The sequence below is a fragment of the Ambystoma mexicanum genome, chromosome 10 (assembly GCF_040938575.1).
Source record: "Ambystoma mexicanum isolate Mex_15411 chromosome 10, UKY_AmexF1_1, whole genome shotgun sequence".
Classification (NCBI taxonomy): domain Eukaryota; kingdom Metazoa; phylum Chordata; class Amphibia; order Caudata; family Ambystomatidae; genus Ambystoma; species Ambystoma mexicanum.
In genome coordinates, this window is record NC_090932.1 from 234814378 (window position 1) to 234830450 (window position 16073).

Sequence of the window (16073 nt, forward strand, 5' to 3'; positions counted from 1 at the left end):
GGTCTCAGTCCTCCGTCTTTCTTCGGTATGAGAAAGTAGGGGGAGTACCAGCCCTTGTTCCTGTCCGCTACAGGTACCGGTTCTATGGCACCTTTCTCTAGCAGGTCTACAATTTCCTGCAAGAGGAGCGGATCTGGAACTCTCAGAGCTGTTCCCCGGTGGATGACTCTGAGGGATGCGTAGAAAAGGCAAGCAGTAGCCTTGGGCAACTGTCTCCAATGCCCAGGTATCTGACGTAATAGCCTGCCATTCCGTCAGATGTTGAGTTAGCCTGACCCCTACTGGTGTTTTGTGAAGAGAGTCCTCAGAGCGGTTTGGAGGCGGCTGATGCAGATGCCGAGGGTAAAGGGGCACCTGCTGCGGCTTGTGTTTTTACCCCGTCCACCTCGGGTGAATTTCTTCTGACCCCTTTGAACCGGCTGTCCTCTGCCCTTTCCGAATGCGGAATAGAAGCGAAAGGACTTAACTCTCTACGAGGTTCCTGAGGGGCGATATAGTGTCTGATGGATTGCAGCTCCTAAGGATTTTGCTGCTGCCTTTGATGTTTGTAGTTTTTCTAAACTGTCGTCCGCCTTCTTACCAAACAAAGAAGAGCCGTCAAAGGGCATATTCAAGAGTCTGCTTTGCACATCTGGAGCAAAACCAGACTTTCGCAACCAAGCAAATCTCCTGGTGGTTGTACTTGCCGCCATGGCCCTACTGATACTGTCAGCCGAATCAATGCCAGTCTGAAGGGATTCGCACATTGCGTCCTTACCATCCTTAATGATGTTGAGAAACACTTCCCTTTCTTCCCCCTCCGGGAGGCAGTCAGCCCCTGATGAAGCACACTCCCAAAGTGTGTGGCTGAACCTTGCGAGCGTTCAAGTAGCATTGATGGATTTCAACACCATGCTACATGTGGAAAATACTATCTCTTATCATCCCTGTCCTGTGGAACAGTAGGGTAAGCCGATTTACTACCCGCTGAAGTAGCTGCCTGAACAACCAGACTCCCCAGAGTTGGATGTTTGGATAAATATTCAGGGTCAGCAGAAGACACACGATATTTAGCTGATAGTTTCTTGTTAACTGCTGGGATAACCTCTGGTGTTTCCCAGTTTGCCAATATTCTCCTTTGTAATGCCGCATGAAATGGCACTACAGGATCCTCCTGTGGACCTTTGACCAAGATGTCTGTGAGGTCGTCTTGCTGAAAAGCAGGTGAGGGTGTGGACCAGCCCATAAACTCGATTATTCTTGCCATCAAGGTTCTATAAGGGGTTTCAGCATGTTCCCCTGGGTCTGGTGTGGCAAATTCCACTTCTGGGGGAAGTGTCCAACCCACTTGCTTCCTGTAAGGTTTCATGGAGGTCTTTCAACCTACCTTCCTCAGAGGTAAATTTATAGTGCAGGAGTTGCAGATCCCTGCAACTCAAAAGGCCTTTCCTGATCTGAATCCTCCCCTTCTTCATAAATAGAAGATAAGACCCTGGAGTGGTCAGGTCTTGAAAATGGTATAAATCCCATTTCCAGAGCAGAAGGAGCCAGATTTGTCATGATTGGCTGAGAAAACGTTGACGCAGACGTTAAAGGCTTTAAAGCCATCGAAAAAGGCGTCGAGAAAGGTGGTAGAGGCTTCGATGAACTCGAGAGTATCGGGATTCTACTCGAGGTTGTCGACGACATTCTCGTGCTCGAGGCTCTGGGTGTGGCCACTGGCTGTGAGGTGGCCGTGGGTTTGTCCTTTCTCGACGTCGGCGTCGAAGATGGCGTCGACTCGACTGACCTGTGCATCGAAGAACCCTTCGATAACGGCATCGACGACGCTGATCTATGTGATGAAGGGATCCTCGACGACAGCGTCGAAGACGCAACTTTGCCTTTACTCGAAGGTTCGTGACGCTCTCGAGTGGCTTCTTTCGCCGGGTACTGCGACTCGCGGCTTTTTGATTTTTCGGGTCTTTCACCCAGGGTATCACCCTCAGCAGTCTTAGAGGGGGTCGAGGCCGCTTTCTCGAAGACGCTTAGCATCTTTTTCCTGAATTCTTCCCACTCAGCCTGAGAGCTATGTTTAGTGGGACAGGAGTCCCTTTTTGGGGAAACGGAAGAAGACGAAGACGAGGAAGGGGATCTTCGACGTCTCTTTTTTTATGGTTTTAGTTATAGTTTTATTTATAGTAAAAGATATCCTGGCTGTCCTTAACTCTGATGGGATTTCCCTACCTAAACTAAAGAAACTCGGGTGCTTGTCAGGAAGTCTGTGAAAGTCCAAATCAAAAGGCACCGTCCCGGTCCAAAAGCACCTACGCTATCCCTATCACTACAATAACCAATAATAAAGTTTGGGTTCTGATCATCATGAACCAGGAGAATGGTTCCCTTCTCCTGGATGCAAAGTGTCCTTCTTGAAATAAAAGTTCCATTAAAGCTCCAAGCTTTTTGTAACAACAACAACCAAAACAGTTCCACAGCATCCTCATGGGGCTAGGAGAATGACCCCCTTCTCCTAGCTGGTTACCCAATGTCCTTTATAGACTTGAACAAAACCTGTAATTCCTTCAAGGAAGTTTCAACACAGTTAGGATTCTTTATGCTTTTTATCCTGTCCCAAATAGGACAACGAAGATGCTCCCAGAGTCCCTCTCAACATTCCAGCACCACTCTCTTGTGGAACTCGCGAAGATATTGTGCAACAAGTGATTCACTATTTCATCTAATTCTACAGGATTTACAGACTTGAGTCTTCCCGGCCCCCTCCTAGACTTGTACTTGTTCCCTTTACCTTCTCCTGAGGAACTCTTCACCGGCTTCACCAGGGTCACCGGTTCACTCTCTTTGTTTCAGCTTCTTTCTCCTACAGGGAAGACAGGGGATTGACTCTTGACTGATTCAGTGTTGACCAAAGACAAAAAGAAAGACTAACCCCCAGGGGGTGTTGGTTTTCCTTGCTCTTCTGGGGTTCCCCACGGTAACATGGGAACTTCTCTTGAAGGGCATGACCCTTTGCGGCTTCGGAAAGTCTCCCCCTTTTCATATCGGGGAACTTCCAAAGGATGCTAGTCTCTGCTTAAGTGGGGTCCTTTACCCACTTCATCAGGATTATTCACCGTTAGGTTATCCCGCCTTATTGGTGTGGGCGAAAGGGTCCCTCAAGGAACTACTTGCCTACACTGCCACTGTTCTCAACAGGTTTGGTTTGAGCACTTCTGTAAGGAAGATCTCTCCCTTAAGTCATTAACTTTTATACATGTCTTTTGAATCTTTTGAAGCTTCCCAGCCCCTCTCAGGTTTGACACAGAGCGGGTTACCTGGGGATTGTATCTTAAGTTCCTTTCAGGGCCAAAGGTTCATGTCTTTATCCACTTCAATATTGTTCTCAAGTGGGCCTGCTTGCTTGCACGGCTGCTTGTTGCTGGCGGTTTGGTCACAAGTCTCGAATGACACAATCCACCTGTCACAGGTCACGCCACCACTGTCTGATTCACCTTCTGCTTGTTTTCCTCCGTGGCTCTGGCAGGCTCTGGTTTGTGGTCACTGCGTAGTTGTTGGACCGCATGGTCTACCCATTAATGGTCACGCAACCACTACTTTCTCTGTGTTGGCCTCTGGCCGGCATGTGAAACACTTTTTTTTTTTTATCAAAAACTTTATTTGATTTTTCAAAAACAAAAACATGAATAAACATAACAAATATCTCTACATTACAGGGAAGGGAAAGGGAAAAAGGAAGGGTAAACAGCACTGGGGAAGAGAAGGGGAAAGGAAATAAAGGGCCATAGCCCTCAGGGCCATCAAGTCTACGATGAGGAAGCACATGAAACAACTTGTGCGTGCCAGGCTCGCTAGTCCGGCGTCGCCTTGTCCAAATAGAGCACCTTGCTCGTTATATCTCGTCGGGAGCTTAGCCATCCTGTTCCCATCTCTGCCATATTTTATCTGCTTTTTGCTGGCATCCCCTCGCAGCGTACACCCTGTGTTCCATTATCGCACAAATGTCCACGTCCGTGACCCATTGGTCGTAGCAGGGCGTTCTCTCAGAGCCCCATAGCTGCGCAATGTTCCTTCTAAGATCTGCTGTTGCGATCGACCAGAGCAGTTTCTCATAGCGGGTCAGATCGCTTTCGTCAGAGATCCCCAACAGGAGCTGTATGGGTCCCCTTTGCACTGGCTTGCCCATGACCCTGGAAAGCTTGTCACAACACTTCCTCCATAACTGCTGTATTTTGTCACATTCCCATATAATGTGGAAGAACGTACCTTCCTCCCGTTTGCAGCTCAGGCATCGTGCATCCGGGACTCTGCCCCAGCGGAAGAGTGCCACTCTGGGATAGTAGATGCGATGTAGGATTTTGAGTTGGACCAGTCGGAGTCTCGATGAAATGGCCACTTCCCGGGGGTTCATTAAAGCTTCTGTCCAGTCCTCAGGTTGAAGTGGGCCCACGTCTCGCTCCCATCTGGCTTTTAGGCTAATCAGTTCAGGCGTGGCAAAGGATGTGATTACAGTGTACATGCTTGAGGTAACTTTCCGCTGTATTTGGTCTTGGACAATGTTGCGTTCCAGCGGGGTGCAGTCTGGAATATCATTGCTGGCTTGTCGGTGGGCTTGCAGTGCATGTTTCAGTTGAGTATAGTGGTATTCCTCCGCGGGTGGGAGGGCGAATTCAGAGTGCAGTGTTTCAAATGTGGCCAGTGTCTCCTCCCTTATTACGTCTCCGACTCTGGTAATACCACTTCGGGCCCATGCCGGCCACTTGGGTAGCTTCGATATTTCGGGGAGGAGGCTGTTGTTCCACAGAGGTTGGGCTAGAGTTAATTTTGCATCCCAGCCTATGTAGCGGTGTGCTTCGGTCCAGATGCGTGTGATGTGCGTGTCCATGTTGAGAACAGGAGTGTGGTGCCAGTCGCGATACAGAAGTTCCAAGGGGGAGGTACCTCTCTGGGTGATGATCCTTTTGATGTGCGGCAGGTCTCTGTCCCCATGGAGCATGTCGTTTACCACCGCCATCTGACTGGCCCAGTAATAGGTCTGCAATCTGGGCAGCCCAATCCCACCCTCCCAGATTGACCTTTGCAGGGTAGAGAGAGCAATCCGCGGATTACCTCCACTCCACAATAGCTTACGAAGGATACGGTCTATCTTAAGGAATTCATGGTGTGGGATGTGCAGCGGGGCATTTTGCAGGATGTACAAAAACTTGGGGAGTGCGATCATTTTAAATAGGGCTGCTCTGCCCATCAGAGTTAGTGGCAGGGAGGTCCAATGGTGAGTGTCCTCTGCAAATCTTGTCACAACAGGGTGGAGGTTCAGTGCTGTATAGTCTGTAAGGCGCTTCGTGATGATTACCCCCAGGTATTTAAACTGTTCTGTCGCGATCTGGTATGGGCAGTCTACGGGGCCGGTGGCTGCCATGTTGCCTATGGGGAATAGGATCGATTTGGACCAATTCACACGTAGACCGCTGAAGGCTCCGTATCTCTTCAACAGCTGTGTAACTCTGTGGCAGGAGTTGCATGGGTCTTTCAAGTAGATAAGCAGGTCGTCCGCATAGAGCGAGACCCTGTCCTCCCACGTCTCTGACCAGCGGAATCCTTCCCAGAGCAGTGTGTCACGTAGGAGAATGGCCAGGGGCTCGATGGCCATTGCGAAGAGCATCGCCGACAGGGGGCAACCCTGTCTAGTGCCTCTGCCCAGACTGAAAGGCTCCGATCACCAGCCATTAACCCTAGCCCTAGCCCTGGCCATCGGACATCTGTTAAGTAATTGCACCCAGCTCATAAAGTTTTCGCCAAACCCCATGTGCCCCATTATGTCCCAGATGGCCTCCCATCTCACTGAATCAAAGGCCTTTTCGAAGTCGATTGCCAGCAAGGCTAATGACGTCTCTTTTTTGAATGCTTAGATCTCAAATGATGGGAACTGCTTCGAGATCTAGAACGAGAATGTCTTTTTATGATGGTGAGGAGACGAATGTCTCGACTCCGCCGAGGAAACTTTCGAAGAAGTTTTAACTGCCTTACCTCTCTCGAGCTTCCCCTTGCGCTCCTTAAAGGCTTTCGCCATCATGGACATGCATTCCTCGCACTCCGAACAATGGTGCTCGATTCCCAGGCACCACAAACTGATCCTGTGAGTATCCGTCAACGACATTTTCTTTCCACAGGCTCGACATTTTTTGAAGCCGGACCGTGGAGTCGTCGGTTCGGGTGAGGAAGCCATCGAGTACGAGTCTGTATTCACGAGGAATATATCGATATATTTGACTGAAGAACTGAGCAACGATATTCCGAGGCCCACGAAGCGCAGAAAAACTGAACTGAACAACAGACGGTGCGCGGACGCTGCGCAAGTCTATTTATACGTGTGGTGACGTCGGCGCCGATACGGAGGCTGTCGAGGGACGTCGACGCGCAGCTCCCTCTACTGAAGAAAAAATTCCGAGGCCAGCAAGCTGGGAGATGATCAAAGATAAGGAATACGTCGGAGGACACAATCCCTTCGAAGGGTTGTTTTCTTGTCTTTTCCTTTTTGCAGCGGCTGTTTTCAAGTCTGCACGTGGCCTGGCTTCTGGTCTGTCCGCCAGAGATGCTGGGTTTCTCTGCGAGTTAGCTCAGTGACTAGAGGGCAACTGCCTTATAGATGTAGCAAGGCTTGAAAGTAATTTGTGCCTGCATTGGGTGCCAGTGAAGGTCGATGATGGCCGGTATGATATGGTCGTATCTAAGTAGACCCTTGATGGGGTGTGCGGCCTATTAAGGATTCTAATCGGGCTTCGCACACCAGCCCAGGACTATTGTCAATGGTCTAGGATGCAGCACACAATTAAAATACTCTTACTTTATTTCCTAAGAATTCAGATTGAGATGGCACCCAACCCGTCTCACACCCACCTTTACAACCTCCCCGGGTCACAATGGACCAGGAACCAGGCCGGTGGATAGTAATGTAATATTTATTTTAAAATTCAAATGAAATCACACATTTAATATAGGGCAGCAATCACCAGTGTGGGTATAATTTAAACTGTAAAATGATAGAATACACTTAGTTTGACCTTCTAATATAACCTAAATAAAGCACAAATGAATGAGAGCAATATTACTTTTCGGGTAGATGGCACCCCAGTTAAGATGACCCCCTGCAATACACCTTCAAACCCCTATTAAACGAATTTTGTTTGGGTAGCAAGGAGTCTGGCATACTAGGCAGCAAACAGAAGTGAAATCTGACCATCTGCCACGAAATGGGAGGCAAAATCTGATTTAAAACCCTTTGCAATTTACATGCAACGTCCTAACTACGGGTATACAATTCAGAAAATCAACTTGAAAGTAAAAATACAGTGCAGCCAAATCACACGCATAGAAATTGCTTTTGCTAATTTACACAGGTTCAAAATGACAAAACAGCTTAAAAAACGGGTTGAATAGACAAAATCGGAATGCGGTTTTTATGCTGAGTGACAGATGCACATCACAGGGATAATATGAAAGTGAAAGAGTGACTCTAAATTACTAACAGGATGAGATTCTCAATGGGGAAAGTAAATTTGATTTTAAAAATAACAGCAGATTGGAAAGGACCAGTTTCACTTAAACTAGATTTTGGGGCTAGAAAAGAGAAACACCACCCGTGAATGGAAAGGTTAAGCTGCAGTTTTAACCCCTTCATGCCGTGTGCCTCTTTTAGGGAGAATTAATTTATTGAATCAAAATAGTACTAAGGGTTTACACCAGGACAGAAACGAGCGGAAGAATGTCGCTAACACTTGGAAATCAATGAACAGGATACACAGAGGGTTCTGATAGTTTTAATGATTCCTGCTAAGGCAGTAATGGGATTTCTATGGGATTGGACCCAATACAATGTAACAGAGCAAGGGATGCAGTTTGTGGTTGTTGGGGAAGGGCAATACAACAAGCGCTTGAATGGGGGTATTTTGGACAGCGGACCAAGTTTCTGTACAGCGAGGCAATATCTGGTCACAGCAGCGTGCTCTCCTAGAAGAAAACAGCTGGGCAAAGGTCTGATCACGGCACAGCAGCACCTCAGCTGGATAGAGCGTGTAGCAGGGCAGGCAGGCAGGACTGGATAATCCCAATGAGGATTCAGCCACCTTTCCCCTTTCTCCCTGAGTTATTGGGATTTTTAGTGGGGGTTTTCTGGATCAATGGTCCTTCCTGGATAGGGTTAGCTATGCTATGCTATGCTCTGGCCTGGCAGTGGAATCTGGAATCTTGCAGGATGAATATGGAATATATGGATACGCAGGAGCTGGAAAATTTAGAAGTGTCCTTTGTCTATGTGAGCCTTCACCTTTTATAAGGCGGGTGGCATCACAGGATTTACCATGGGGGCAGACCTTTGGCTTGACACGCCTCTAACAACTGGATTGGTCAGGGGTTACTGCCTTCCTGTCAGCTGGTTGGACTTCAGGGACTTGCCATCCGTTTTATGGGGTGTGCTTACAAGGCCCATGGCCCTCCCACAGTTCTTTTGGCAAAAATCAGTTATGACATTAATTGCACATTTTTACAGTTATACCACTTTTGAAAATCATATGGGCAGATTCCAGATTTTAAACTGAACACGTCATTCCAATTCCCACATTTGTAGGATATTTAGCCGTTCTAATAATCTTTCGCCATAGTGGGAACCGGTTCACCTAAAATTCTACAATTTTAGATGTGTACCTATTATCACAAAACATGTTTGCATTAAATTTCAAAGTTATACCATGTATACTTTTCCCATGATTTACATTTTTCTGCCGTTTGCGTCCCCTACATGTTGGGGAAAGCTACAATGTCTTGTTTTAATGCCACCAAAATTACATTTAAACTGTTAAACTGTCGTATTACTGCGTTTTTCTGGTTGCAGAAATAAGTCTTAAAGTTTATTAATTCAGAACAGTCTTTTGCCCCAAATGGGCCAGCATTGCCTTCCAAATAATGACATACTTCCCAACCCCAAGCTAAATGTCAGGCTTTAGCCAGCCTGAATCCAATGTTGCTCTCGAGTTGCATTTTAAGTGCCCCAGTTTGAGGTGAAGGGGAGGTTCTGCTAAAATGTCACACCTATGTTACCCAGAAATCCATTGTACCAGGCTGGAGCACTGCCACAGAGTCTGATGAGGATGCAAGATCCAACACCCTTGCCTATTCATATGCCCCGGGGGCTGGGCCACTTGAAGGGAGGCAGATCCTGTTCCCAGGAAGCAAAGTCCTTTGAACCCAGGTCAGGAAAAACCTGTTCTGTGGCTTCAGCAAATGTATTCATTTGTTTATACTTTCCTGAACCAGAAAGCAAAACTGTTGGAATTAATTATCCTACATATGTTTTAAAACAAACCCCCCTTACCTTTCTATGCAAGAACAGGGCCTTAATTCAACAATTTACTTTAAAACAGACATTTCCTTATTTGTAAAAAGCACCATTTTACACGTGGTTAATTTTCCATTGCTGTTACTTCACAATGCGGTTTTCTCTTACATCTAGATTCTAAACATTATTTGTAGCCCTAGTCAATTTCTCATACACCGAAATCTGTTCACAACAAGGGTCCACCGAAACTGACATAAGCACAGAGCGAGTTTAGCTATGATATTTTGTTGCAAAAAGTCGTGTTTTTCCATACGGCTTGAAGTTCTTTGTTCTTTCACAGATCTTGCCTCACACAGCCTGTCATTCAGTGAGAAATGCCACCATTTGTTGGAGCACAACCTGAATATGGATGGACATAGCTTGGTCTCACTGCAACAGAACTGTGTACTGTTGAAACTGTGGAAAAGAGCATCAGGGCGCAGTCATTTTAAATGCAAAATATTTCCTTTTTCAATGGGAAATTTTGAGCTAGCAGCATAGCAGTGCTGCTTTTCAATTCTTTTCTTTGGTGTACATAAGGAAAACATTGACAGTCTTTCTCTGGGTGTTCCATCTCGCCCCATATGTGCTTGGCAAAGACAGAGCAGCCATTATTTCGGTGACTGCAAAAACGCAGTTCTGGTGCAATGCAATGGTGCTCGACCGAGCCAGTGCAGCCATTCTGCTGGTACTGCTGAAAAATACCGTTGGTGATGTAGGGGATTTCTGCTGGGCGGATAAATATACCCCACAGGCCGCGTGTAGGACAAAATGTGTGCCATGTGAACGACTACGGGAGGCCTTTGAGGAGGACATTGCCCCCATCCAAGTAGGATGGGACCAGTGCTTGAACAGTGGATCTAAAGCTATCCGCAGGTAGTAAGGGCTTAACTTGCCACAGGAGGGAGAGCTGATGCCAAGCTGTCTGAGTTTTTACTTGGCTATGTGTGCCTTGAAGGAGAGGTGTCTGTCGATGTAGAATCCGAGGGACTTGGCGTAGGGGGTGAGCTCGGCAGTGATTCCTTCAGGGTTCATGCACGATGACCCGGTCTGTGTGGTTGGGTATTTGGTCTTGGTGAGGAGTAGGAATTCGGTCTTGGAGGGGTTGAGCTTCAAGTATGCACGGAACATCCAAGACTGGATCAGCAAGGGCCAGGTTTTGAGCTTGTGGATGTCCTTGATGGAGTTGATATTGAGGTATAGCTGTGTGTCCTCGGCGTATTGGTGGATGTGGATTTTGTGTGTGCGTAGGAGGGCTCCCTGCGGCTCCATGTATAGATTGATTAGATGTAACCCTGCAGGACTCCACAGGTCACTGGTAGCATTGGTGATCTAGATGAGTCCATCTGAACAAACTTCTGGTGTTGGAGAGGTAGGATTTGAATCAGCGTAGGACAAGGTTGCTGATCCCCAGTTTGCGCACTTGAATGTTTAACCAGTTTTGTTCCCACAACCGTTTCATTGTCAGCGGGCTGCAAGTATAGAAATAAATGTCACATCCATCCTTCCAGAATGCTCTACTTATCTCTGTAAATGTTGCCTAGGTCCTCAAATAATAGTCCTGAGGGGGTAGTAGCACTTTCCTAGCCAGGCATAAAAGGTTCCAGAGTGCCCTGGCTTTTAAAGCTAGCATTCCCAATTCAAAATGGAGCAGGGATACAATTGGTGAGCAGAATACATTCCACTGGTTCTTCCCCTTCAATCCCAAGTCATCAGCATTAAAGGTCAAAAGGGTTTCTAGGCCCTAAATGCTCCTGTCTTGCCCAGTACCATCAAGGCACAGGCGTGCCTTGCAAACCCTCACTAAGTGGGGCTTCCAGATTCCCTGCAAGCCTTGTTGGGCCTATGCACTGAGAAACGGCCCGTCACTGAAAAATGGCCGACTGCGTTGCGGCATCGAGGCTCGCAGACCTGCAGATGCCGAATAGACCCCCTCTGCGGCATTGGGCCACAGCAGCAGATAATCACCTTCCTGCAGGGAGCCGGTAGGCAAAGACAGCCCCCTGTAAAGACCAACTGGTAAGGCCATTTGTAGCAGCCCCTGTGTTGCCCTGTCCTGCCTTGGACACCGGTGAATCTGCCGCCCACCTTGCTTCCGGTCTGGTGCTCAAAGCATCTATCGTTGGAAACTGGCTGCAACTACGCAAGACACACCTCCAATACCCTGTCGAGCCTGTGACGTGGAAAGCTCCTGCCCACTGCCGGTCTCTTCAGTAGGGCTGCCGAAGATGTCCCCACCTCTGCAACTGTTTTAGGACTCAACACTCAAAATGGCAAAGGTAAGCCACTACCCGACCTCAACGTTTGCTTTTATTTGTTTATTTTACTTGTATAGGGCGCCTGACCCAGGGGTATCTGGGTGCTGGTAGATAAGAAGATGGTTACATATTGCAGATCATGCAGAATAGTACATAAGACACATGATACAGATCATAGAGTAGTATATAATAAGACATGAAATTCAATTAATGCAATAGTCCAAGCATAAGTACAGACCTGAATGAGAGAATGGGAACATATATGGGTGCATGGCTGAGCGAGAGGGTTGGTTTAGTTCTTATTGAGTAGCCAGGTGATGACGATACTTCTGAATTTTTTGAATACTTGGATGGATTTGATGTCCTGTGGGAGTGTGTGTTCCATAGTTGGGAGGCCAGGAGCAGGAAGCTGGAGTCTCCTGATCTTTTGAGGTGTTATCTAAGTACTACTAGGCGGGAGGCGTTCGTGGATCCCGTAGTGCGAATGGAGGGGCTTAGCGTGAATTTGTCAGTAAGATGAGGCGGGGCTCGGTGGTTCAGTGCTTTGGGGATAAGGCAAAGAGTTTTCAGGTCAATTTGTTCTTGTATGCAGAGCCATTTGCAGAGTTTTCTCTTGCTGAGATGTGCTCTCTTCTGGGTATGTTTTAAGGCGGGTCTGAGTGCATTTTTCTGCAGTACCTGCAGTTTAAGTATGGACTTATTGGTGCCTAAGTAGAGACTGTTGCAATAGTCCACTTTGGACTGTATGAGTGCTCTGGCTAGTGTAAGACAACTGTAAGGTGACAGTAGGGCTCTACATGCCCTGATCAGCTTGCCTGTGTAGGCAGTGGCTGAGGCAGTCATGTTTACATGTTTAGTTAGTTTAGAGTTGGCGTTGAGGTAAAAACCTAGAGTTTTTACATCTTTGGCAATTGGTATGTTGTTCCCATCTATGCTTATGCTGGTGTAGTTAGGGCTACGTTTCTGTAGGTTGGTAGGTGAACTGACCAGGAGAATCTCCGTCTTATCATTCAGGCAGAGGCCGTGGAGGTCCATCCATGCCTGAATGATGGTGTAGATTTCATTGATCCGAGATACATCTGCGTCATAGATGCCTCATAAGGTTAGAAGTATCTGAGTGTCATCTGCATAATTGGTGTAGGTGACACCCAGAAGGTCCAGTTTATTAAATGGTGGCTTTGTAAAGATATTACACAAAGTAGGCGAGACACATGAGCCTTGTGGCATGCCAAAGGTCATGGGTATGGGGTCGGCCGCTGCCGCAGGTGAGAAGACACACGTGGTCCTGTTAAGGAATGATTGAATCCACGTGATGGCGGAGCTCGAGAAGTCAGCTGCCGATGAGAGGTGGTCACAAAGTATCTTGTGGTCGACCAGGTCAAAGGCCGCCGACAAGTCTAGGAGGAGTAGGATGGCCACTTTGATTTTGTCTTTTAGTTCGTCAATCTGGCTTTTGAGGTCAACAAGGGCAGTTTCTGTTCAATGTTGGGGTCTGAAGCCAGATTGCCGCGAGTCTAGTAGTTTGTCTCAAGATAGTCTTGAATTTGCAGATATGCAACCCTATCTAAAAATGTTAAAAGAAAAGGGACTGTTGTGATCGGTCTACAGTTTGTAGGTATAGTTGGGTCTAACGTTTGTTTCTTAAGTCAGACCATCCACCTTATGGCGATTTTGCGATTTGCAAAAAAATCGCAAAATGTGCCATTTCCCGCAATTGCCGCTATAAATCATTAAATGAGCGCGAAAGTCACGTTAGCTTAGTGTGTCTTCTTTCGCACTCATTTAATGATTTAGAGCGAACACAGCGGGCTGCTGATTGCAGCAGCTTGAAGGTTAACACCTCTGCGCTCACGTTGCAGGCCCGGGGTTGGAGGAGGGTCACGCAGGCCTGGGAGATGCACAGCATTTGGCTGTGTCCCCAGGCCCCTTCCACGCCCATTAGCGAGTGCCTGCCCTGCCGAGCTGACAGTTGGTGAAGCATAGCCAGGTAAGCACTGGCCTGCCCCCAACTAAGGCAAGAGCACCCAAACCGGCCAAATTGGTGTTTTCATTACACCTTCCTGTCGAGCGCCGGAAAGCATAAACTTAATGCTTTCTGACGCTCGTAGATACGAGCGTCTACAATTGGTATGATGCGGCTGGGCTGCATCATACCAATTGTCAGACGCTCGTAGCTGTATTCGTTTCAAATTGTTTTACAATTGGTATCATGGGCTGCATGATACCATATGTAAAACAATTTGAAACGAATACAGCTACAAGCGTCTACATTTGGTATCATGCAGCCCATGATACCAATTGAAGACGCTTGTAGCTGTATTCGTTTCAAATTGCTAATTGGTAACAGCATGCACCCGTGTCAAGAAAGCTGTGTTCATCTCTGGCTGTGCTGCGCTCTACAATGGCTGGGATAACGCTAGAAAACGTGCACCTGGCTGGCAGAGTGATTCCCACCCACAGATGGACAGATAAAGAGAGTGTGTGAGAGGGAGAGAGAGAGAGAGATGGGGAGAGAGAGATGGGGAGAGAGAGCGAGAGTGCAGAGAGTCAAGGAAAGACAGAGTGTGTGTGTGTGTGTGGGGGAGAGAGAGCGAGAGAGAAAGGGAGATGGAGAGAGAAAGAGGATGTAGAGAGACAAGGAAAGACGAAGAGTGTGTGGGGGGAGAGAAAGAGAGAGAGAAAGAGGGTGTAGAGAGACAAGGAAAGACAGAGTGTGTGTGTGGGGGGGCAGAGAGAGAGTGAGAGAAAGAGAGATAGAGAGAGAAACAGGGCGCAGAGATACAAGGAGAGACAGAGAGAGTGAGGGAGTACTAGGCTCTGGGGCAGCTCAAATACTGATATTCTTTTTGCCTAAAACATGTCTCGAAAATTAAGACACTTTAGATATAATGTACTAAACTGATTTCCAAAAGGTGATTTTCTATGGCAAAAGCAGAAAAAATGAGAATTGAGCTGACAAAAAAGCTTAGATTGATATCAGCATACCACCAATTATAAAACAATTTGAAACAAATACAGCTATGAGCGTCTTCAATTGGTATCATGGGCTGCATGATACCAAATGAAGACGCTCATAGCTGCATTCGTTTCAAATTGCTTTACAATTGGTATCATGCAACTGTATTTGTTTCAAATTGTTTTACAATTGGTATCATGCAGCCCATGATACCAATTGTAGACAACCGTAGCTGTATTTGTTTCAAATTACTTTACAATTGGGCTCATGCAGCCCAGCCTTGAATCACGGGTGTTGTTTTTATGAAAGGCAAATGCTATTGGTCCTGTGCAATTTTGGTGGTTATGCAAAGCCAATTTAATGAAATATGCATATTTCACCGTGATATGCTAATTTCTGGTGACATCACATTGTTGATGAATCCCCCACTTTAATTTGTAGGACTTGACCCCTGGTAGTGTTCTGATGTTTCATTTCTGTTTGTGGGAGTATTAAGTCATCATGTGTGGGTGGCATAACAAAGGAATGATGACCCCCCAAGAGAGTTCATTTTTTGGCTAGGTATTATGGGCTCTTGCAGTTACTGCTACTGCATTGCCCCTGTGTCTTGGGTCTCATGACTTCCTTCCATGGAGAAGTATAGAGTTGTTCCCCCCCCCCCCCTCTCTCCTGGGGTCATAGGACGAGCGAAAAGTAAACTGAGGGGCTTCAACCAGGGTTACACCTTTGAATTCAAGCCCCTCTGTTTCTTTGCTTTCCACTTGTCTGCTGGAAGTTGTGGCGCAGCACCATTTCCATGGAGCTTATCAGACTATAGCCCTCCTCCCCCACCACAATCCAAAATGTTAGGCTGTGGTGAGTCGACCTGGCTGTCCTACAGAGCGTGGCCAGACAGAACAGGACACAACATTTTGTTCCTCACTGACAAAGGCCTTGCAATTACCAACTAACAGCAGCACCTGGCAATTCCTATACACAGTTGTGTTAAAAGCAAGTCAATACTGTTGGATTAGCGATTGCTCGTTTTTAATAGGACTTCAGTGACGGACACTCATAGTGCTTATAAATCAACTTGCAGAAGGCATTAACTCGGAAGACTGCTTTGAAAAAACACCGACGGGCACTTCTGTCTCACAGTTTGATGGTAATGCTTGATAAAGTTACCTCGAAGAGATTCCAGGAGGATGTGTTCTGGGCAGGCTAGAAGTGGGTGGGAATGGCCATAGGGATGTGGGGGAATTAAGTCTGGATTTGAAATGCAGCCTGTATCGTGTGTGATGCACTAAAGTCATGAAGTTAGATATATTGCTGTGTAATGAGACTGCCAACATATTCCAATTGTACTTTTTACAGTAGACAACGAAAACTTCCTGGTTAAAGAAGAGTGCCAGAGAGCATACATGCCAACATTCTGACATGCCTGGGAGGGAGATTTCTACAGAGAAATCGGGAGACAGCAATTTCCCCATAGGAATGCATCGGGGAAATAATTATTTTAGGCGGGAGAATGTGAAAA

At 46.9% G+C, this 16073-nt stretch overlaps 1 protein-coding gene across 1 annotated transcript in view; it reads left to right on the forward strand.

Annotated features, from left to right (window-relative positions):
• PIWIL2 (piwi like RNA-mediated gene silencing 2) overlaps nucleotides 1-16073 on the forward strand; it is a 2524398-nt gene that overhangs the window by 315240 nt on the left and 2193085 nt on the right. The window lies entirely within an intron of this gene.